The sequence below is a fragment of the Orcinus orca genome, chromosome 2, assembly GCF_937001465.1.
Source record: "Orcinus orca chromosome 2, mOrcOrc1.1, whole genome shotgun sequence".
Lineage (NCBI taxonomy): Eukaryota > Metazoa > Chordata > Mammalia > Artiodactyla > Delphinidae > Orcinus > Orcinus orca.
Genome location: NC_064560.1, coordinates 91,125,385 through 91,150,157, shown reverse-complemented (window position 1 = coordinate 91,150,157; position 24,773 = coordinate 91,125,385). Strand labels below are relative to the sequence as shown.

Below are 24,773 nucleotides of genomic sequence, written 5' to 3'. Positions count from 1 at the left end.
TGGAGATTATCATGCTAAGTGAAGTAAGTCAGAAAGAGAAAGAAAAATACCATATATCACTTATATGTGGAATTTTAAATATGATACAAATGAACTTATTTACAAAACAGAAAGAGACTCATAGATGTAGGAAACAAACTATGGTTACCAAAGGAGAAGGGAGGTGAACGAAGGATAAATTAGGAGTTTGAGATTAGCAGATACAAACTACTATATATAAAATAGATAACAAGGTCCTACTGTATAGCACAGGGAACTATATTCAAGAGCCTGTAATAAACCGTAATGGAAAGAATATGAAAAACATATACATGTATAAACCGAACCACTTTGCTGTACACCAGAAACTAACGCAACAGTGTAAATCAGCTATACTTCTATTAAAAAACTATCATCATGTAGAAATAATATTTTCATTTGCCTTGGAAAGACAAAGAGAAACAACAGATAGACCGTTCAAACTATTAAGAGAATTCAGTAAAATCCCCAGATACAATATTAACCTAAAAAAATAAATCCGTAACATTTTTCTTCACCAGCAGAACCAACTTCTAGTTACAATAGCAGCAAAAAAGCGTGTACAATGCCTAGGAATGAACTTAACCAAGAATATAAAAGAAACCGAGTTGGAGGCAGGCGCTCGCTGAGGCAGGAGGAGGGCTCTGGGCCCGCTGCCCGACAGGGACTTAGCCCGGAGAGCTCGACCCCGCGCGCGCGACCCCACACCCGCCCACTCATCCACCTACCCACTCCCTGCGCCGCCTCTTCCCACCCTGAGCAGAGCCGCCGAGGATGATAAACACCCAGGACAGTAGTATTTTGCCTTTGAGTAACTGCCCCCAGCTCCAGTGCTGCAGGCCCATTGTTCCGAGGCCTCTGTGGTGCGCCTGATGCCCCTCACCCACTGTCGAAGATCCCCGGTGGGCGAGGGGGCGGCAGGGATCCTTCTCTCTCAGCTCTAATATATAAGGACGAGAAGCTCACTGTGGCCCAGGACCTCCCTGTGAACGATGGAAAACCTCACATCATCCACTTCCAGTATGAGGTCACCGAGGTGAAGGTCTCTTCCTGGGATGCAGTCCTGTCCAGCCAGAGCCTGTTTGTAGAAATCCCAGATGGATTATTAGCGGATGGGGAGCAAAGAAGGATTGTTAGCACTGCTAGAGTCTGCCGAAGAGAAGATGAAAGTGCACTACGTCTTCATCTGCTTCAGGAAGGGCCGGGAAGACAGAGGTGACGGGGCAGAGCAGCTTGAGACCTACTGCCCAGGCTGGGGAGGGGAAAAGGGGGCTCTTAGTAAGGTGGGGCTCCTGAGTTTGACATACAAACCCTGGGAGATCATGGGATTGAGAGTGTCCAAATTTAGGAAAGGCCTAGTGCTTACTTATTCCATCTTTGTTCTGGGTTTTCCCTTGATTTGAGCCTACCCTTGTTGTTTCTTACCAGAATCCTTTTTTACACTCTTCTCTGCAGCTCCACTCCTGAAGACCTTCAGCTTCTTCGGCTTTGAGACTGTGCGTCCAGGCCATCCCTGTGTCCCCTCTCGACCAGATGTGATGTTCATGGTTTACCCCCTGGACCAGAACTTGTCCGATGAGGACTAACGGTCATAGAGGATGCTTTGCCCAAGAGCCACAGTGGGGGAAGAGGGGAAGTTAGGCAGCCCTGGGACAGAGGAGGGAGCTTCTTGCTGTCTAGGGAAGGACGCTGAGGGGCTCAGGGTGAGGGTTGCCTGTTGTGTTCTCAGAGTTGACTCATTGAAATTGTTTTCCATAAAGAACAGTATAAACATATTATTCACATGTAATCACCAATAGTAAATGAAGATGTTTATGAACTGGCATTAGAAGCTTTTTAAACTGCGCTGTGTGATGTGCTCTATCTAGCCTAGGGGAGGACATTGCCTAGAGGGGGAGGGACTGTCTGGGTCCAGGGGCAAGGCCTGGAGAGCTGGTGGACAGCACTGTCAGGCTGAGGTTCCCCTGCTGTTGGGCTTTCTTTTTTGGTTTTTAAGACCTGTGTATTTTCTTTCCTTGCTTCCTGTCACCCTGGGGACTCCGGAGTATAGGCTTTTCAGCCCCTGGGCAGTGTCCTTCAGTTGTTTTTGACACTCCACCTGGGCTTCTCTCTGTGCATTTGTGTCTGGCCTGGAGAAAGCAGGTCTGACCCCTCCTTTACAGCTTCTTGTTATCCTGGCATTTGGTTAAGCTGGCTTAATCTGTTTCATGTTATCAGTGTATTTAAAATAGGGGCATTGAAGTTCACTCCCACCACCAGGGCTTTCTTTGGGGTGCCTGGGCCTTAAAAAACACTAGCCAAACTCCAATTCTCAAATTACGGCCAGGAGTTCTCGCTCTTGGCCGCAGGCCCAAGGTATGTCCTTCCTAGGGTCACAGACAGCAGAGGGCAAGAGGAAGAGCAGCTCAGGGCCTGGGGGTTGTGGGAGAATCTGCTCCGAGGGACGGGACGCCTCTGCCTGGCTAAGTCTAGTGCTAACGGCGCCCCTCTCTGACAGGTTCCGAGTAGTGCCTGAGACCCTGCTCCCCAGGGCTTGGCAGTGGCACTGAGGGTGTAGAAGTGGCCTGCCCTTTTCCGTTTTCACTGAACAGCTTGTTCTAAGGGGGGAGGAAGGGGGAGAGGTCTAGACTGGGCGAGGGGGTGGGGGTGTCAGGGAGGCAAGTGTGTTGTGTTACTGTGTCAATAAACTGATTGAAAGTTGTGAAAGAAAAGAAAAGAAGCCTATGGAGAAAACTTTAAAACTCTACTAAAGGATGTAGAAATCAACCTGAAGAAATTGAGGGAAATTTTATGCTCTTGGATGGAATTACTTAATGTTACACAGGAGTCAGTTCTTTATGAATTAATTTATATATGCAATGAAATCCCAGTAAAGATTCCAGGTATATTTTCCAGGAACTTGATATACTTATTCTAAAATTTATGTGGATGAGCAGGATTAAGTCAACCTTACAAGAGTGAGGAGCAGCACACTGCAAAGCCATGTAGGAAGCCAGACGAAGCAAAACGAGAAGATTGTTTTGCACAAAAACAGACCAATAGACCATGGAATAGAACAGACAACTCAAAGTCAGACCATGAGCATATGGTTGTTAGGCATCGCACATCAATGAAGCAGGGGCAGATTAAACCAGCTCAGTAGACGGAGAAAGACAAAGTAGGATTCCTGCCTGACACCGAATAGAAATGTACACTCTAAATGACAAAAGACCTCAATGAGAAAAGTAAAACTCTACAGCTAATGGAAGAAAATATAAGAGGGTACCTTTGGTACCTGGGTTGAGAACGGAACTCCTTATACAAAACCTCAAAAGCACAAACCCAGAAGGAAAATCATGGATTAATTTGATAATGTCAAAATTAAGGATATCTGTTCAAAAGTGGATACCATGGACAATAGATGATAGAATGGGAGAAGATATCTATAAATCTAAAAATGATAAGGAATTACTATATGGAATATACAAGTTACTCATGCAAACCAAAAAGCAGAGAGGCTTCCCGTTTCCAGTTGGGCAGGTAAGGAGGTTGGAAGTCTGTACTCTGTCCTAACAGGTGAAAAGCTGAAAAAAACCGAGAATAAACAACCCTTCTTAGACCTGTCATAGAATTGAGGACACAGGGCAAACCACTGCTCCAAAAAGTGGAAACACAGACAGGTGGATACTCACAGCTACCAGAGCAGAAACCCATGGACAGAGACCTCCCTGGGAACCAGCAGTAGGGAAACCTCAGCTGTGATTGGTGAATTGCTGGAGACTCCATGTGGACAAGTTTAAGATTTAAAAACTCCAGGGGGGCCCAGTCTCATAGAGGCGCCCAAACTTTTGTTGAGTTTTACCTCTAGGAGCTCTACCAGGGTGTCACAGCAAATGTCAGAGAAAAATAGGGTCATGCTTCCAGCAGGGGGAGACAAAAAGTAACCATTTTGAAATATGTCAGAGGGTTCCATTCTTCTTAACACCCCCAGAAGAAACCATTTTACCCCAGCCTAACCTGCTGGGATTTCAGCAGAGACTAAACAATCTGGGGGAAGGAAAATCCCCAACTCCAGCCAGCTCTAGCCATCCTGTTCCACTTAAGGGGCTGAAAAAAAACAGAAGCACTTGTGAAGTTCACAATCCAGAGGTACATTCTCACTAAAAGACTGAGCACTGGGCTTCCCTGGTGGCGCAGTGGTTAAGAATCCGCCTGCCAATGCAGGGGACAAGGGTACAAGCCCTAGTCCGGGAAGTTTCCACATGCCGCGGAGCAACGAAGCCCGTGCGCCACAGCTACTGAGCCTGCGCTCTAGAGCCCGCGAGCCACAACTACGGAAGCCCGAGTGCCTAGAGCCCGTGCTCCACAAGAGAAGCCACTGCAATGAGAAGCCTGTGCATCGCAACAAAAAGTAGCCCCTGCTCACCACAGCTAGAGAAAGCACGCACGCAGCAAGGAAAACCCAAGGCAGCCAAAAATAAATAAATAAAATTAATTAATTAATTAAAAAAAAACACTGAGCCCTAATCATAGGACTATAGGGCTCCCCTCCTCACTTCCCCCTCCACCACATGACTACAGGCCTATTTACTGCAGTTCCTTTACATCATGTCTGGCTTTCAAAAAAATTACAATGCATACCCAAAGGCAAAAAACACAGTTTGAAGAGACAGAGCAAGCACCAGAACAAGACTCAGACCTGGCAGAGCTGTTGGAATTATCAGATTAGGTTTTAAAATAACTATGATTATTATGTTAAGGGCACTTAGATGGATAAAGTAAACAACATGCGGGAACAGATGGGCAAGATATGCTGAAAGATGGAAATTCTAAGAAAGAGTCCAAAAGAAATGCTAGAGATCAAAAACACGATAACAAAAATGAAGAATGCCTTTGATGTACTCATTAGTGGACTGGACATGGTTGAGGAAAGAATCTCTGAGCTTGAGGATATGTTTATAGATGCTTCCAAAACTGAAAAGCAAAGAGAAAGATGACTGAAAAGAAAAATGGAACAGGATATCCAAGGACTGTGGAGAACTGCAAAAGGTGTAACATACACATAATAGGAGTACTAAAGAATGAGAGAAAGGAACAGGAGAAATATTTGAAGCAATAAGGACTGAGAATTTCCCAAAATTAATATCAGACACCAGAACACAGATCCAGGAAGCTCAGAGAACACTAAGCAGGATAAAAACAACAACAACAAAACAAACCTACTATACCTTCAAATTGCAGAAAATCAAAGATAAAGAAAAAATACTGAAAGAAGCCAGGGGGGGAAATCACCTTACCTACAGAGGAACAAAGATCAGAATTACATCTGACTGCTCCTCAGAAACCATGCAAGTAAGAAGAGTGTGTAGTGAAATATTTCATCTTGAGAGGAAAAAAAAACTCATTAACTTAGAATTCTGTATCCTGAGAAATTATCCTTCCAAAGTGAAGGAGAAATGAAGGCTTTCTCAGACAAACAAAACTTGAGGGAATTTGTTGCCAGTAAACCTGTCCTGCAAGAAATGTTAAAAGAGGTTCTTCAGAGAGAAGGAGATGATATAGGTCAGAAACCTGGACCTACATAAAGAAAGGAAGAGCATTAGAGAAGGAATAAGTGAAGGTAAAATTAAAAACTTTTAGTATTCTTATTCTTAATAGAGAAAATGGCAACAGCAACAACGTATTCAATGATTATAGCTTATGTATAAGTGAAAGTAATGACAACAGTTATCCAAGGCATGGGAAGAAGGAATTAGGAATATTTGGTTATTGTAAAGTACTTGCAGTACCCATGAGGTGGTACAGTGTTATTTGAAAATGGACTTTGATTAGTTGTAAATGTATATTGCAAACTCTAGGGAAACCTCTGGAAAAGTTTTTTTGTCAAAAGTTATCAGAAGCATAACAGATAATGCTAAGAAAAGAGAGAAAATGGAATCATATAAAATGCTCAATTAAAACCACAGAAGGAATAAAAATATTAGAGGACAAAAATAGGAACAGAAAACTGGGGTAACATATAGAAAACAGTAACAAATATAGTAGATATTAATCCAGCTATGTCAATGATCATTTTATTTATTTATTTATTTTTTTGTGGCTGCGTTGGGTCTTCATTGCTGCATGCGGGCTTTCTCTAGTTGTGGCGAGTGGGAGCTACTCTTTGTTGCGGTGCACAGGTTTCTCAGTGCAGTGGCTTCTCTTGTTGTGGAGCACGGGCTCTAGGCACATGGGCTTCAGTAGTTGCGGCACGTGGGCTCGGTAGTGTGGCACGCGGGCCCTAGGGTGCTCATGCTTCAGTAGTTGCGGCACGTGGGCTCAATAGTTGTGGCGCATGGGCTCTAGGGAGTGTGAGCTTCAGTAGTTGTGGCGCACGGGCTTAGTTTCTCTGTGGCATGTGGGATCTTCAGGGACCAGGGCTCGAACCTGTGTCCCCTGCATTGGCAGGTGGATTCTTAACAACTGCACCACCAGGGAAGTCCCTCAATGATCATTTTAAATGTCAGCAGTCTAAATATACCAACTAGAAGACAAAGAGTGTCAGAGTGGATTAAAAAGAATGACCCAATTATGTTGTCTATAAAAAACACACGTTAAATATAAAGACACAAATAGGGAATTCCCTGGTGGTACAGTGGTTAGAATTCTGCACTTTCACTGCCGAGGACATGGATTCAATCCCTGGTCAGGGAACTAAGATCCCACAAGCCACACAGCACGACCAAAAAAAAGGAAAAATATATAAAGACACAAATAGTTTAAAAGTAAAGGGATGGAGAAAGGTACAACATGATAACATCAATTAAGAGAAAGCTTTATTAATTTTGGATGGAGAAGACTACAGAGCAACAAAAGTTATCAGGGATAAAGAGAGGCGTTATATAACAATAAGAGGATCAATTCTCCAAGAAGACACAACAATCCTTAACATGTATGCATCTAACAATTAGACTGTCAATATATCTGAGTCAAAACTGATAGAACTGCAAGAAGAAATAGATGGATCCACTATCATAGTTGGAGACTTCAACACCTCTATCAGAAATAGACAGCCTGACCAGGCAGAAAATCAGTAAGGACGTACATGAACACAAAACATCATCAATCAAGTGGATATAATTGATGTCCATCCAACAACTTCAGAATACACAGTCTTCTCAAGCTCATATGGAACATTCACCAAGATAGAACATTCACCTGCATTGACCATATTCTGGGCCACAAAACACACCTTAACAAACTTAAAACAGAGATCATACGATGTCAGCTCTCAGACCACAATGGAGTTAAAGTAGAAATCAATAACAAAGATAGCTGGAAAATCCTGAGATACTTGAATATTAAACAAGACACTTCTAAATGACACATGGGTCAAAGAAGAAGTCTCAAGAGGAATTTTAAACTATTTGGAAGTAAATGAAGATGAAAATACAATTAATCAAAAATTGTGTGATGCAACGAAAGCAGTGCTGAGAGAGAAATTTACGGCATCGATGCCTGTATTAGAAAAGAAGAAAGATCTAAAATCAATGATCTAAGCTTCCATCTCAGGAAACTAGGAAAAGAAGACCAAATTAAATCCAAAGTAAGTGAAAGGTAGCAGGTCCTATAGAATAACAGGCAAAATTTATCAACAGGCAATTTGTAAAAGTGGTAACCCCAACAGGCACGTGAAGAGAATTATGAAGAATTAAAACCATCAATAATGAGAAGTGCAATTAAGGCAACAATGAAATATCACCTTCCACTTATTAGACTGGCAAAACTTGGAAAGCTGGGAAATGCCAAGTGTTAGCAGGTATGTGGAGATGTAGGCTCTTTTATGTTCTGCTGGTGGGGATGCAAAACCGTCAGCCTTTCTGGAGAGCAGTCTGGCACTACATAGACAGATATATGCATAGCCTAGGGCCCAGCAAATCCACTCCTGGGTGATATACCAGACAAATGATCACACAGGTACATTAGGGGATATGGATTAGAATGTTTACTGCTGTGTCAGTTCTGATAGTGGGCAATCACAGACATTCAGTTGTCCATCCATCTGCGGCGGAGGAGATGGGTAAAATGTGGAAGATGCACACGATAGAGTACTATGCAGCAGTTAGAGAAGCGAGGGAGTAGATGCATACATAGCAACATGAATGGACCTTAAGAACAGTGCTGAGGGACAAAAATAAGAAGCAGAATGAGATAAACAACTCAATACTATTCCTATCAATTAAAGTACATGCACATATTTTTGTAATTTACTGTATATATGTCATTTATCAATTTGAAAAATGCATACCAGGGGCGGGGGGGGATGAGTAGGTGGACCACAGAGGATTTTTAGGACAGTGAAAATGTTCTGTATGATACCATCATGATGGATACATGTCATTATACATTTGTCCAAACCCACAGAATGTAAACACCAAGAGTGAACCGTAATGTAAACTCTGGGCTTTAGGTGATTCTGATGTGTGAGTGCTGATTCATCAGTTGTAACAAGTGTACCCTCTGGTGGGGATGCTGTAAATAGGGAAGGCTATGCATGTGTTGGAACAGGGGGTATATGGGAAATCTCTGCACTTTCTTCTTAATTTTGCTGTGAACCTAAAACTGCTCCAAGAAAAATGAAGTATTTAAAAAATAAATATAAAATTTTAAAATGCATATACAAAAAACTTGAAATGGATCATAAACCTAAAACTACACAACTTCTAGAAGAACACATATGAGAAAATCTTTGATTTGGGATTAGGCAGACATTTTTTTCGAATAAAAAATTGCATGAATGGCAAAAGAAAAAATTGATACATTGAACACGACCAAATTGAAAACACTGGCTTTTCAAAAGACACTGTTAAGAAAATAAGAAGGCAAGCCACAGCCTGGGAGAAATATTTGCAAAACACACGTGTGATAAAGAATTTTGTGACAGTCATCAATTTTTTTTTTTCTTCTTCTCAGGTCTAAATCCTTCTTTGCCTGCTCTGTGATGATGGAAGTGGGCTGTGGAAATATTTCACCTGCGACATTTGGTATGATGTAATGCCAGTAGAGGAGGCTGGAAGAACAGTGAAAAAGGAAGGAATTTCCTCTTCCTGTTTCCCGAGTCCTGCAGGGTGCAGGGTCTCTTGCACTGGGCTCCTACAGGGTGCAGCTTCCCCAGCTCCCAGTTCTGGTAGCTCAGGGCAACCAGCAGAGCCCAGCTGCTAGAAGCTTCCCTCAGAACTTTCTCAAAGTGATGTGCCACTGGCAAGGCACCTGACTATGAACGACTTCTTTGAGCATCCCTCAGTTGACTTTGCAGCAACTTCCAAGGTATGGTACCTCCCTGTGGACAACATCCCCCATTCTCCCAAAGGTCCCTTTTCTAGTATCCTCCGGTAAGCCATCTAGGTGTCATCCCCACCATCCACTGAACCACACTGTGCTCTTTCCAACAAGGTCTGGAGCTTCTCCTTGGATATTCCATCTCAACCCTGCCAGTAGTTCCTGTCCCTGTATTTGCTATTCCTGTATTCACCAGAGTTCTCTAACTTTTACCAGTCAATTCTCCATTACTCCAATCTCCTGTTAATAATTCCCCTGAATGCACCCTGATGGATACTGACTTATATCAAGAATATATAAAGAAAACTCAAAACACAGTAACAAGTAAAACACACAAACTGCTTAAAAAATGAAGAAAAGGGACTTCCCTGGTGGTCCAGCAGTTAACACTCCACACTCCCAATGCAGGGGGCCTGGGTTCGATCCCTGGTCAGGGAACTAGATTCCGCATGCCGCAACTAAAAGATCCCACATGCCACAACTAAAGATCTGCATGCCGCAACAAAGACCTGGCCTGGCCAAATAAATAAATATTTTTATGAATAAATAAATAAATTTCCTTTAAAAAATGAAGAAAAGATTTAAACAGACACTTTACCAAATAAGATGTATGGATGGCATATAGGCACATAAAAAGATCCTCAATACGATTAGTCATCAAGCAATTGCAAATTAACACCACAATGACATACTACTAAATCACAAAATTGCTCACATCAAAAAATCTCACAATACCAGCTACTGTTGAGGATGCAGAACAACTGGAACTCTTATACATTGCTGGTGGAATGCAGAATGGTGCCTCACTTTGGAATACTATTTCTTATAAGGTTAAATATACACTCATGTATATATCTCATTCATTCAATTTGCAATTCCTTAATGAAAAACGATGTTGAGGATCTTTTATAAGCTTATTTGCCATCTGTTTATCTTCTTTGGTGAGGTATCTGTTCAGAAGTTTTACCTTTTTTTCATTCTTTTTTTTTTTATTGGCGTATAGTTGCTTTACAATGTTGTGTTAGTTTCTGCTGTACAGCAAAGTGAATCGGTTATATGTATACATATATCCCCTCTTTTTTAGATTTCCTTCCCATTTAGGTCACCACAGATCACTGAGTAGAGTTCCCTGTGCTATACAGCAGGTTCTCATTAGCTATCTATTTTATACATAGTAGTGTATATATGTCAATCCCAGTCTCTCAATTTGTCCCACCCCCCCTTCCCTCCTTGAATTTTTACCTATTTTTAAGTTGGGTTGTTTGGTTTTTTTACTGCTGAGTTTTAAGAGTTCTCTATATATTTTGGATACAAGTCCCTTATCAGATATGTGTTTTGTCAATATTTTCTCTCAGGCTGTGACCTTTTCATTCTCTTAACAGCATCTTTTACAGAGCAGAAAGTTTTCATTTTCATGAAGTCTAACTTTCCCATTTCTTTTCTTTTATGAATCATGCTTTTGGTGTTATATCTAAAAATTCACTGCTAATCTAAGTTACCTAGATTTTCTCCCGTTTTCCTCTAGACGTTTTATGGTTTTGCATTTTACATGTCAGTCTACGATCTATTTTGAGTTAGTTTTTGTGAAAGGTGTAAAGTCTGTGTCTAGACTTTTTTTTTTTTTTTGCCTATGGACATCCAGTGTTGTAGCACCATTTGTTGAAAAGACTATTCTTTTTTCCACTGAACTGTCTTTGCTCCTTTGTCAAAGATCTGTTGACTACTATTGAATGTAAATTATACTTCAATAAAATTGACTCAGAAAAGGGAAAAATTACATGCACACAAAGCAAAATTACATATTTTTCAAAAATATAAACAGAAGTATGTACTTTAAACACAATAGATTGATTGCCCAGGTATATGGGAGGGTGTGTGGTATGGCTATAAAAAAGAGTGAGTGAATGAATGGATGGGACGAGTGAGGGGTCTTGCACAGATCATTGATGATCATTTTGGTGGATTGATTATTGCCATAAACGGTTCTCTCCTTCCTGGGCACTGGGCAACCCAGCTAGAAACTACATTTCCCAGCCCCACCTTGCTACTTGGTGTGACCACGTGAATGAGCTCTCACCAGTGGGATGTGAGTAGAGGTGATTGTGCAACTTCCAGTTTCATATTCTTAAAGATATTTGCTCTGTACTCTACCTTCTATTTGGTTGTGGTGCAAAAGATGGAAGTGAGTAGCACTCTCCCACTCCCTCCCTCCCCCACCATATATACACACAGCACACACGGGATTCCTGGGCACATAAAGGAGAGTAGGGAAGTCTTGAAGGAATAAGATAAGCATGAACATTTTGCTCATACAGGTGGGTCCATACCTTATCATTATACTCTAGCATTCTACTAGAAGTCATTTATCACCGCCACTACAAAATTGAAAATAAGTACCACAGTACGTTTATAACCCACATGAAGTTAAGGTTAAATTTTTGCATCTTGTGTTCTTTTGAACCTTTTTTGCATAACTTGTTTTGAGTGTGTCTCTTATACGAGGCATATGATTGATTTCTTTTTCATCTAAACTGTGTGTCTTTGTCTTCTAATCGGGAGCTTTACCTCATTGACATGTATTGTTTTGATTGTGTATTTTGTTTTTGGTAATCTTGCTTATGATTCATGCTTGTTTATGATTCTATTTATTTTTTTCCTGTCGTTTGTTATGCGGACTGTGTTTTGTTTGCTTTTATCTTGCTGTAATTTGGAAGATAGATATACTATTTTTAAATTCCACTAGGGTTTAAGTTTTCAAAAATGTATTATTTTTTATTTCAAAGAGACCCACACATCTTTATTATCAAGCCTATTCAGCAATATATAACCTAAAAAAAAGCAGTGTCCCTCTAAGAAATATATTTCTTTGTATCTTAGCATGTCACATCCAAATGAGATGTTACAGATTCCACATACACCCCCCTCCTTTTTTGGTTTAGGGGGTAGCATGGTAAGAGTCTTGGACTTGGTACAAAATAATTATGTAATTTATCACACACACTGATACTCAGAAGTCCAGCTTTGATCTTCTTCAGTGACCCCTTTGAATCATAGCTGATCTTATTATTAGTTTTATTAGAATCTACTGACAATGTAGTGATTTTTCTTTTGTTTCTCAGCCTTTTTTTACCCCCAATGACATACATAATGAATTCACATACAAGGCACATTTTCATGAGCATAACCTGTTTTTGAGGAATATCAAACATTTCATAGACAAGTAAAATAAACAGCCCTTCCATTTTTTTTGGCATGCTATTTATAAAAGCATTTTATAAACAAATGAGTAGTAAAATCAGCCCTTCAAAGAACTTTTAAAAAACTTTGTCATTTTATAAGGAAAAGTGCATAAATATAACCAACTTAATTTTTTTAATATGCAGCTTTATTTAAATTAAAATGTACCTTTTAATAAATTTTATTTTCCCCACATCTTCACACCACAGATAATATTAGGAAAGGAGCAAATATGTGCTGTTGCAGAATAAACATGAGCTCATCTTATTTTACTATTTAAAATTATAACAGAATTCAAATCTATATCGATGTGATTATGATTATGACAAATTGCCCTTGCACCATCAGTTTGTGTTTGATTTGGTCATTGCCACGTGGTTCCTAATAGAAATGATCCTCCTGTCAGGCTCTCTCCTGTGCCTTCTAGATGTGGATGTAGCCTTTGTGTTTGATTCATCTCCCCTGCCTCCTTCCCTATTAGAAATTTATCTATGGGTAAAATTAAGAAGAAAATCAAAGTAAGTATAAGAATCATGACTCACAGGCACCAGGATCGTTCATAATCCCCACAACTATTTGTGGTGCCACTGTCAGGGGTAACTGCCACCAACTGAGGCCGACGTAAGTTGTGGGTCATGTGAAATTTGGGGAGCTCACTGTACCAGCCATGAGAAGGTGCATCGTAATTCAAGGGAAGCAGAGTGCATTATTACACTTAAATGCACTCTGAGATTTTTTTTTTTTTTTTCGGTACGCGGGTCTCTCATTGTTGTGGCCTCTCCCGTTGCGGAGCACAGGCTCCGGACGCGCAGGCTCAGCAGCCATGGCTCACGGGCCCAGCCGCTCCGCGGCATGTGGGATCCTCCCAGACCAGGGCATGAACCCATGTCCCCTGCATCGGCAGGCGGACTCTCAACCACTGCGCCACCAGGGAAGCCCCACTTTGAGTTTTCAGTTAACTAATTAATTAGTTTCAAATTAGGAAATGTTTCAAGCAATCAGAACAGTACACTCTCCACCTAGCTTAAGAGATAAAACATTAGAGAGACAGTGAAAGCTCCTTCTGATTTAAAACAAAACAAAACATCTCTTAAAAAAAAAATCAGCCTTCCTCTCCTCTTAAAAAAAAACAAAAAAACCAAACCAAAACAAAAACCCAAACCAAACCCCTCCACTTTTATGAAGTATCACATCCATCTACTAATTTATTTTTACGAATAAATAATTTTCAAAATTCAGTCTTGAACCACCCCTTGTGATTAGTTTCTTGAGACAACTTTGCCTCTGATGATATCATAACACGGTGTTACAATAATACAACTGCTGGACATTGAATTTCTTGAGCCATCAAATTCATGAATGAAGCTGTTTCTTTTGACTTTCTTCACCGTAAGATGTTACTGCAACACTTTTTCGTGGAATATCTAAATGCCAACAATTCAATGTTCAAAAATATAAGACTAAATGAAAAGTAAGTCTCTCGTCCATCACTGTCCTCCAATCACTCATGACTTCTCCCAGGAGAGGTAGCTATGGCTACAGTTTCTTGTGTATCACTCCAGAAATATTCTATGTACTCAATGAATTTTCAAGCTCTATATATCGGTTAGGCTGGATGAAACAGAAAGGCCACTATCCCAGCTTAACCCAGGAGGAGCTTCTGTTTCTCATTAACGAGAAGTCTGCAGGCAGGCAGTTAAGGGTGGGCAGCATCCTCATGATATCATCAATGTCCTGCTATTTTCTATCTTTCTGCTCAGTCAGCCTTAATGTGTGGTTTTTCCTTTCTTGTTCATTGTCTCATGGTAACAAGTTGATTGTTCCACTTTCACTCTCGCATCTCTATTTCACTGATCAAGAAGTAGGAAGAAAGAGGGAAAAGTGTGTTAAAAGCAGAAACATTCTCAGAGGTCTTCAGCTGCCTTCCATTTATATCCCATTGGCCACAGGGATGTCACATGGCCACTTGGAGGGAGCCTGGGAAGTGGAATAATTGCATCCTATGTCCATGAATCCTACTTTGTTTTTTTCACTTAACTATGTAATTCAATATGCTTTACCTTTTCAGGATACAGATGTTCAATGTCAGTTAGATTCATTTATTTAGTTATTCATTTAACAAATGAGACTGTGTTGGTCACTTATGTGGCAGAGACTTCTTCCAATATCCATTTCTGCTGTTCTTAGAACCACTAATTTTTAGATGGACACAAGACTGCCCAGCATCCTTGTAGTGAGGTGTGGCCATGTGACAAAGTCCTGGCCTATGGGATGAGAGCCCAAATGATGCGTCCAATTTCTAGGTCCTGCCTTTGAAGAGGACATGTTTGACTACCCCCTCCTCTGTTTCCCTTCCTGCTGGCTACATTTTGGCCTTTGTGGTGTTCCATCATGCAGAGGATATTCTGTGTGTAACAGCAGCCAGATTTACATCCTAACTAATACGTCTGTGAACGAGGCAGACATTGGCTCCAACGAGGCTAGGGGCCCACGATACAAAAAATGATAAAACTAACTTCATGCCTTCGAGGACCTCAAAATTTTGTGGGGGAAGACCAATGGATAAACCAATATCTTTGAAGGCATTGGTCAGTGCTGGAGTAGGTCAGGGACTTTGGAGCCCAGCAAATCCAATTACCTATCTTCCCCTATCTATCCATTTGTGCAGCTCCCTTAGCCATTCACCCATTTATTCATTTACCTACTTATCCATAGGTCAATTCATTTACCGTCCACCCATTCATCCTCCATTCAGTCATCACTTCCTTCCTCATAGCTCATGAGGACCCTGCAGGTGTTCTTTGTAGCGAGTTATGCAGGACCCATTCTGATGTATGTTTCTCAGATTCAAGTCAATCCGAATGGCCCCTTTTACCACAGTCTTAACAGATGCCAGGTATGGAGATCATCATACACTTACAATAGGATGATGAACCTTCATATTCAGATCACACGATAAATGCTTACTGGTGCACATTTTTAGATTTTTGTAGATAATAAAAATTATATATTCACTAGATAGTCTTTTTCAAGCAGTCCCTCCCACTTCCCCTGACCTCTCACTTCCCCTGAGTCAGATGTGACACCACCTCAGATCACAGCCAAGGCTGGGGCAATGTAGGAAGAGAAGAAGGACAAATTCGGTGTTTGCTGTAATCATCTGTGATGCTATAAAACTAAAGGCTATCCCGAGCTGTGCATTCCCTATTTTTGAGGTCTAGGGTGAGGTGGCTGACTGCCAAGGGAGACAGCAGGCTTCATTCACCTCCGGGGAATGCAACTCATTGTCTCCCTCTCTTTCTCACTTAGGTCATTTAAACAAATTTTTAAAAATTCCCTTTAACAATAAAGAGGAAACCAAGGATGCAGATTATGGCAAGAACATAGTCAAGGTATGAAATTTTCTGTTTCATTTAGTGTCTGAGAAAACAGAGCTGTTGTTAAGAAATAAGATAGTTCAGATATTGACCCCTATTAAGAAATATTAAATGTTACTTGTCAAAGACGCTATAAACTTATTTGGTTAAAAACATTAGATATCAAACTTCAGACAAATCAAACTTCAGCAGTTAAGTCTGATAATAATGGAGCTGAACTGGGGGTGTGGGGAGGAGAACAAGGTCGGGGAAGGAAGGGAGGGAGGGGTGACATTTTTCTTTCTGAAATCAAAAGAGCTCTGGAACCTGTAGAAATTCCACCCTGTTCTTGGTATTGGGGGTATACAAAGATTCAGATCTCTTTTTCCTCCGTTCCTCGGTAGGAAATTTACTGTCTGCTCAGGTACATGAGATACACGACTGTGAAGTCAAAGAGCAGAATGGGACGATGCTACAAGCAGTGTCATCCAGGGGATATGATGTGCCACATGTCAAGTAAATAGCAGGAATAAGAAATGTGTGTTCCTCCAAAGGCTGGTAGTCACAAAGGGTTGGAAGGGCCAGGGAAGCTACTTTTCCCTCCTCTTCCTTTCCTTTCTCCCAATTCCAGGCACTGGGGGATACAGGGAGGAAGAAAACAGAGAGAGATCTCTGCCCTCCAGGAACTTGCATTCTAGTGGGGGAAGACAGACAATAAACAAAATAAATAAAAATAATCGAGTGTATAGGACAGTGACAAGTGCTATGGAAAGAATAAAACAGGGAAAAGGAATCAGGATGGTTGTCAGGGTGTAACTGAAATTTGGTGGTCAGGGAAGGCCCCACAAGGAAGGTGTCTTGAGTAAAAACTGAAGGAGGTGAGGGAGGGAACCATGCAGGTAACTGGAGGAAGAGCCTTCCAGGCTGAGGGAGTAGTTATTCAGTGCCTCCTGTGTGCCCCGCGTGACAAGACAGCAATATGTGGCTCTTTGCGAAACCATCTTCGACAAACCTTTAACACCTACTACAAAGAATGAGAGTGTTTCTTCCTTTCCCAGGAGATGGTAGGTTGAAGGTACACGGCGGAAGGTTGCATAGAAGCAACAGCAACATTTGCATTTTTGAAAGAAGCAGTCTCTTAACCCAAATGGGGCGGATGGGAGCCTAGTAATGACTTTCCAGTCAGTGTGATGGAGGAGTTGTAGAGGGAGGGGAACATAATGAAAACGGGACAGGGAGATTTTGTTACCAAGCACTCCTTCGTTCACAACCTAGGGCAGCCGACCTGCCCTCTGCAAAGATTCTGGGTGGAGATGCTTCCACGGGTACTAGGCCAGCTGCGCTCCTGGAAGGTGTACACCAGGAGCAGCTCCCCAGAAGGTGTTAGATACCATTTGAGACTCATTACACTGTCCAGAGTGCCTTAGATTACCAGGCAAAGTTGCCTCTGGCAAGGTTTAGAGAAGGAAGGACTGTCCTTCCAGGCTGGCCTCTGTAATCAGACTCTGGAGGAGTCTGCCTCCCTATAAAATACTACAAAAGGAGGCTACAGCTAAGGGGTTATTGGGCTCTTGGCTTCACTGTGAATGAGTTCCATCTCCTAGCACCAGAGAGACCTCCCGGTGCCTCAATTCTTTCATGCCTAAAATAGGAATAATAATAGTAGTACTTACCTCATAGGGTGTTCTGAGACTCACAGCCCTCAATTGGTGATAGCTATCGTTACTTAGAGTTAATTATTATTAGTAGCAATACTTCCTCAGAATTGTTGCATGGATGCAATATGTCCAAATAAACAGATTTTAAGGGTTCCCTGAAGACTGGCAGTAGGGTTGCAGTATCTGTAGAGGTTAAGAGTGGAGGGTCTCGGCCTGAATGCCTGAGTTTGCATCCAGGATGGCCACTTAGGGGCTGTGTGCCCTTGGACAAGTTACTTAACCTCTCTGAGCTTCTCTTTCCTCATCTTTCAAGTGAAAATAATAATTGTGCACATTTCACTACCTGGAAGGAGGCTGGGCCAGGCTTTCTACAGCCAGAGCATCTGTGCTGTCCAAAGGGCCTGGCAGTGAGGGAATATTCTTCTACTAATAGAATACTTATGAATACTGATACTTTAGAATACTAATAGGATAATTACGTTATTATAGTAACAGCACCTACCTCAAAGGGTTATTATGAGGAAAAAGCGCTTGCAGAGAGCCTTACCACAGTGGCAATAACTATGTGCCATTATCATTTTTCTTATCCCCATTCTGTAGATGAGGAAATTGAGGCCCAGAGAGGTGAAGAGACAGGACGTCAGGAGCATGCAGCTAGTCGTGGCAGGGCTGGCACTGGAACCCAGGGGTTCCGCCCGGTGCCCCGCAGCTGCCCAGCCTGGGAACTAGACAACTCCTCTCCCTGCCCTCCCCACTCCACCCCGGAAGGCACCCTGGGAACGGAAAGCTGGCCGCCCTCCAAGTCCCAGGAGCTCCAGAGTCCTGGAGCCCTGACCCCGCTCCACCCTCCCCCATCCCCAGAACAAAGTACACTCGGCCGCGGGAACATTCCAGCCCCCAGAAGGCCAGGCGGGGTGGCGGCCGGGCTCCCGGAGCTGTGCCGGGCGTCTGCGGCCCCGGTCCAGCCCCGCGGTGCCCCTGCCCGACGCCCTCCCGGCTTCTGCGCCAGCCGAGTGTGCAGACGCAATTGCACCGGAGGAATTCTGTCTTCTCTTCCCTCACCGCCGGGACACAAAACTGAAAAGGCATGGGACGCGGTGGGCGGAGCAGATGCCGAGCAGGGCGCTGGTCCCCGCGGGAGCCGAGCGCGAGCTGAGTTCTCGGCGGCGCCAGCGCTGGGCAGAGCTGGCTCCAGGGCGCACTGGGCCCCCCCTGCCTCACTTTACTTCTTTATAAGAAATTAACGCACGCTTTTGTTTAAAAAAAAAAAAAGGACAAGTAGAACTAGGAGAAAGCTCTCCATTCATCCTACCACTCTGAGACAACTGCGATTAATTTTGGTTATGTCCTTGCAGACAGTTCTATGCACAAAAGCACACGGTTGTATATTGACATAAAAGGGATCGTGCTGCTATAGTTTGTTTTTAAAGTAACAGACTTTAGGTTTGGGAGCAGTTTTAGGTTTACAGCAAATTGAGGACTGAGTGCAGGGTCCCTCTATCGCCTTGTTCCCACCCTCACAGTTTTCCACTATTAGTAACATCTTGCTTTGGGGTGGTACTTTTGTTACAATTGATGGACCAACACTGATACACTATTATTAACTAAAGCCCGTAGCTTAATTAAGGTTCACTCTTTGTGCTGTAAAGTTCAAAGTTTTGATAAATGCATAACGCGTCCTGTGTCCACCACTACAGTAGCATACAGAATAGTTTTACTACCCTAAAAATCCCCTGTGCTCTGCCAATTCATCCCTCCCCCTGAGACCCCTTGCGGCCACTGATCTTTTTACGGTTTCTCTAGTTTTGCATTTTCCAGAACGCCTTATGGCTGGAGTCACACAGTAAGTAGCCTTTCCAGGCTGGCTTCTTTCACTTAACAATATTCTTTTAAGCTTCCTCCATGTCTTTTCGTAGATTAATAGCTCATTTCTTTTTATCGCTGAATAATACTCCATTGTATGAACGTACCACTGTTTATCCATTCACCTCTGGAAGGACATCTTGGTTGCCTCCAGTCTTTTGGCAGTTATAAACAGGCTGCTGTAAATATTCATGTGCGGGTTTATTGTACTGTTTTCTAGCTTGCTTTTCTAAGTTATGTTCTGAATGGCTTTTGGTGTTATAAATATAGATGTCTGTCAGCATTTTAATGGCTACATACAATCCTAGCACAGTTTATTTAACCAGCTCCTTTGTTAAACATCTAGATTGTTGCCTCTGGTCTCATAAATCTGTTCTAACGAGTTGGTCTACACCATATCTTGTGGTTAAGGCTTGGCTGACTGAGTCCTGTGTTCAAATCCTAGATACCCCACTTACTGAGTGAACCTGGGCCAAGTTTTTAATTCCCTAGGACTTGGTGAAATCGAAATAGAAGTTGTACTTATGGTGAGGATTAAATGAGCTGATACATGCAAAGTATTTAGAATAGTTTAGAACCCAGTACATATAAACTCATAATAAAGTTCAGCTCTTATAATTTATTATCTGTTGCGCACCTACCATGTGTCCTGAGCTAGCGATTATGGAAGTTTTCAAAGACTAAATCATATGTGTGATCTTACCTTCAAGGAACTTTGAATCAGCTCCTGATGCGGGATAATGCAAAGCAGAGCAATACTGATTCCTTATGTTGTTTTCTCTGTGCCAGGTACTGTTCTGGGGCTGGGAGAAAGCAGGGCTGGCATTTGAACAGAGGTCTGGTCTAACGACCACACTACTCTGCCTCTCTGTACGTGTAGTTCCAATACAAAAGACGAAGCAAGATGTGTCCTAAGAAAGTGGAGATGAAGTGTGAGAATTCAAGGGACCCAGTGATGGCTTCCACCTGGGCATACCAGGTAAGGCTTTATGTTAAAATCCATTCCCTTAACACCAGAAGACCTTATCTGTACCAGGCACAGCCCCAAGCACTGGATAAATAAAGAGGCAAATAAGGGACTTCCCTGGTGGTCCAGTGGTTAAGACTCCATGCTCCCAGTGCAGGGGGCCGGGGTTTGATCCCTGGTCAGGGAACTAGATCCTGCATGCCACAACTAAAGATCCCTCATGCTGCAGCTAAGACCCGGCACAGCCAAATAAAAAATAAAAAAGAGGCAAATAAAACCAGTGGGGAGTTCTGGTGGGAGAGATCAATGACAGGTTGTGATACAAGCCACAAAGGAAATACAGGCTGCCATGTTGGGTACAGGAGGGTGTAGTGGAGGCTACGCCTTGGGGTGGTCGGGGAAGGCACCTGGAAGGAGGTGACTTTGAAACACTGAAAACTGTGGGGTGAGGAACCAGCCACATGAGGAGTTGTGTGGGATGTTATAGCATCAAGAAGGAGCAAAGGTGTGGAGGTAGAAGGGGGTTTTGGGTGTGGTCTGATTCTGTCAGAAGCCAGTGTGGGAGGAGCTCAGGGAGCAAGGGGAAAATGACTAAAGATGAAGCTGCAGAGTAGAAATGGACCTGTTTCTAAGAACTTTCCAACTTAAAAGAGCTCCTGAGAGTGGCTGGGCAGCCTGGGACAAGAGCACCTACTCTGTGTGTACCTGCTAGGGACCAGGGTCCATACTGGGCTGTTCAGGGAGTACTGTGTTCGACCTTTCGAAGAACTTACTCTACAGGTGAGGAGGCTTAGGCTTGAGTGTTATTCCAGGTGCAATGGGAAGCCATTGAAGGGTTTTAAGCAAGGAAGTAGCATGGCTGGGTTGATATGGCAACAAGATCCAGCTGGCTGCTCTGTGGGATGTGGCGTGCAGGTTTGCAAGGAACAGAGGGACGAGTGAAGGGACTCTGCAGTCAGCCAGGTGAGGGGGAGGGGAGAGAGAGAGAGAGAGAGAGAGGGAGGGAGGGAGGGAGGGGGAGAGAGAGAGAGAGAGAGAGGGAGGGAGGGAGGGAGGGAGAGAGAGAATGGAGATTTGGCTAGTGTGGATAATGGAGAGCGAGCTGGATCAATTTGAGCCATTTGAGATTGAGAGGAGATGCTGATGAATTGGACTGGTAAGGAGAGGAAGGAAGCTGGTATGTGCTTATTTAATTTATTTATTTATGGCTGTGTTGGGTCTTCGTTGCTGTGCGCGGGCTTTCTCTAGTTGTGGCGAGCTGGGGCTACTCTTTGTTGCACTGCGCGGGCTTCTCATTGCGGTGGCTTCTCTTGTTGCGGAGCACGGGCTCTAGGCACATGGGCTTCGGTAGTTGTGGCACGCGGGCTCAGTATTTGTGGCTTACGGGCTCTAGAGCATGGGCTCAGCAGCTGTGGCGCGCGGGCTTAGTTGCTCCGCGGCATGTGGGATCTTCCCGGACCAGCACTCGAACCCGTGTCCCCTGCATTGGCAGGCGGATTCTTTTTTTTTTTTTTTTTCTTTTGCTGTACGCGGGCCTCTCACTGTTGTGGCCTCTCCCGTTGCGGAGCACAGGCTCCGGACGCGCAGGCTCAGCGGCCATGGCTCACGGGCCCAGCCGCTCCGCGGCATGTGGGATCTTCCGGGACCGGCGCACAAACCCGTGTCCCCTGAATCGGCAGGCAGACTCTCAACCACTGCGCCACCAGGGAAGTCCTATGGTCATTTGAAATGATTCAAATAATTCAAGAAAGTATAAGAAGAAACAATTTAAAATTCTCTGAAATCCAACTTCCCAGAGAGAGAACTACTGTTAACTTTTATTGGAATACCCTTCTGGACATCTTTCTATATCCAAATAGGATAAATAAATGGGCTCTTTTAGTTGTAAAAACAAGGATCCACTCAAGCTAACTTATGTAACAAGTATTTTGCTGTGAGGACTCAGGGGTATCTCCCAGAATTGCAGCCAGTCAGGCTTCACGAGACGTGGAAAGAGTGCAGAAAGCCAGGAACTCAGGTTGTTCTCTTTCCTCTGCTTCTCTCTGCCTGCCTGCTCTGGTCTTCGCAGCGTTTTGGTTGACTAAAAAGCACACACCTGCCATAAGTTCCTTCCCTGACTTTGTATCTCTGCCCCCGAGTCAAGCACCTAACGAGGGTGAGCTGACATCACTCTGCCAGAGATCCCATTTTCTGGAAGAGGGAATGGGATCCAGTGCACTAGTGATGGGATGGTCCATCCTTTATACCATGGAGAGAGGACATAGGTACAGAGGCAGGGAGGCTGTTTGGTGGCAGGAAGATGAGATATTTCCCTAGGTTGCTTCTTTTATCTCAAGGAAATGAGTGAGGTTGTCAGCTGAGAAGCTGAGAGTAGAGTGGGGACAGGTATGGGAGGTTTATTAAAAGGTGAGAAGAAATGAAGTAGTTATCTCTGAAAGTGGAGATGTGAATTTATGAGGATTAGTGCGGATGACCCACTTGAAGTTTGTGGTCATGAATTTAAAGAGAGATTAGTGGGTGCAACTGTGTTTTCCTCCAGCCACATCTGGGTGCTCAGGCGTGAGTGTGAGGTGCAGGGAATTAGCTTTTACCATTTTTCAGGACAATAAGATGAGGAAGAGAGGGGCAAGGAGTAAAGTGATGGACTGTGGAATCGAAAAGGATAATGAAGAAAATGAGATGAGCAAAGTGATGGGCAATGAAAGTGTTGGGGAGTCTCCCTGGGGTTGGAGAATTTGAGTCAGGATACAAGAATAAGCAAGCTGGAAAGATTGGAAGGAATGGCCAAAGAGTGGGATGCTGGAAACTAATTTAAAATGTAGTGAAAGTGTTGATGACAGTCAAGGGCATGACCATGGCAGTGGGAGGAGGAGGTTGCATAGAGGACAAGACAGTTGGAGGTGAAGAAATCAGGAAGCTGGATTACCCGACTCTCACCTGCTCCCTAGGGATTCTCACCTGGTGGTATTCGCACCCCTTGTGTAGTCCTTCTCACATTCAGTAGAGCTGACCTGTGTAATTAATGACTGTGTATGACTTCCAAGGTTAGGTTGCAAAAGACTTGTGGCTTCTGCTCCCCTCTCTCTTGGGAGAAGCCAGCCACCCATGGTACCCATGTGGTGTGGACCAACCCATGCTAACTTGCCAGGCACGTTTGTGAGCCACCTTGGGAGCCAGGTTTCCTGCTCCAGTTAAGCCTTCCGATGACTGTGGCAGCTCCAGCAGACAGACTGCACATCCTCAGAGACTCTGAGCCAGAATCACTGGTCTAAGGTGCTTCTGAATTCTTGACCCAGAGAAACCGTCTGAGATAATAAATGCTCATTGTTTGAAGTTTTGTGGTCATTTTGTTACACGACAGTAGGTAAGTGATGTGGAACCCGAAAAGCTAAGATGTTGTATGGGTGTTTGATGGATGTTGGTTGAAGAGGCCGAGAGCCAGGCCCTAAATCTTCAAGGAGTGAGGCAGAGTAGCCAGGAGGCTGGGAAAGACTTCAATAGGAACAGTGGTGGTGTAGTCTAAGGACACAAACTTCAAGGGAAAAGGGGTTTGTAGAAAAAAGGAAGGATAATTAGTCTAGAAAAGGTAAAGAAGAGCAGGGAAGACCCCCACCCTACCTCTGGGCCTGTGTAGGGGAATAATCAGCTGCTACATGAGAGGGTTGCAAGAAAAGCCATGTCCCCAGGCAGAACCAGATTTTAGTGCAAGCAGGAAGGGGAAATGAATGTTTGGAGAAGAAGTCCAGGATTTAGGGCATTTTGCTGAGGGTGAGCCATGAGTTCCAGCGTCAGAGTGGAAGAATGGAGGAAGTAGGAAGGGTGGGAAATTGGATTAGATAAGGGATGTGCATCAGAGTCTGAGCAGTGATGGATGGCCATCAATAGATTTTGAGTTTTATTGCTTTTTATATTGAAAATCTATCATATGGTTATATGACTCTTCTTTATCCTGTCCACATGGTAAGTTTTAATCATTAATTTTCAAATTTATACCAACCTTGCATTCTTGGAATAACACAGACTTTCAGGATATATTACCTTCCGTATATATTGTTGAATTCATTTTGCTGTTATTTTGTTTAAGGTTTTTTTGCACCTGTGTTCATTAGTGAGATTGACTTATACCTTTCCTTTCATTTATTATCCTTGTTAGATTTTAGTAACAAGGTTATGCTGGCCTCAGAATTTGAGTTTGGGTATGTTTCCTCTTTTCTATTCTCAGAAGTGTATGTGTAATTGTGGTATTTTTCTTTCTTAAATATTTATTAGAATTTGCCAGTGAAGCCATCTGGGACTGGAGTTTTCTTTGTTGGAAGATTTAAATTGTAAATTAAATTTCTTTAATATATATAGTATTATTCAGATTTTCTATTCCTT

General features: G+C 43.0%; 1 long non-coding RNA gene and 1 pseudogene across 1 annotated transcript in view; both read left to right on the top strand.

Moving 5' to 3' along the window:
- The first annotated feature begins 607 nt into the window (after positions 1-607).
- LOC101289910 (ornithine decarboxylase antizyme 2-like) lies at positions 608-2,043 on the top strand (annotated as a pseudogene).
- A 6,334-nt stretch (positions 2,044-8,377) lies between these two features.
- Positions 8,378-24,773, top strand: part of LOC117203820 (uncharacterized) — a 43,456-nt gene continuing 27,060 nt past the window's right edge. Inside the window, exons 1-3 of the long non-coding RNA XR_004486725.2 lie at positions 8,378-9,303; positions 15,862-15,944; positions 20,310-20,408. This is a non-coding gene — a long non-coding RNA (uncharacterized LOC117203820). The remainder of the gene's footprint in view (positions 9,304-15,861; positions 15,945-20,309; positions 20,409-24,773) is intronic.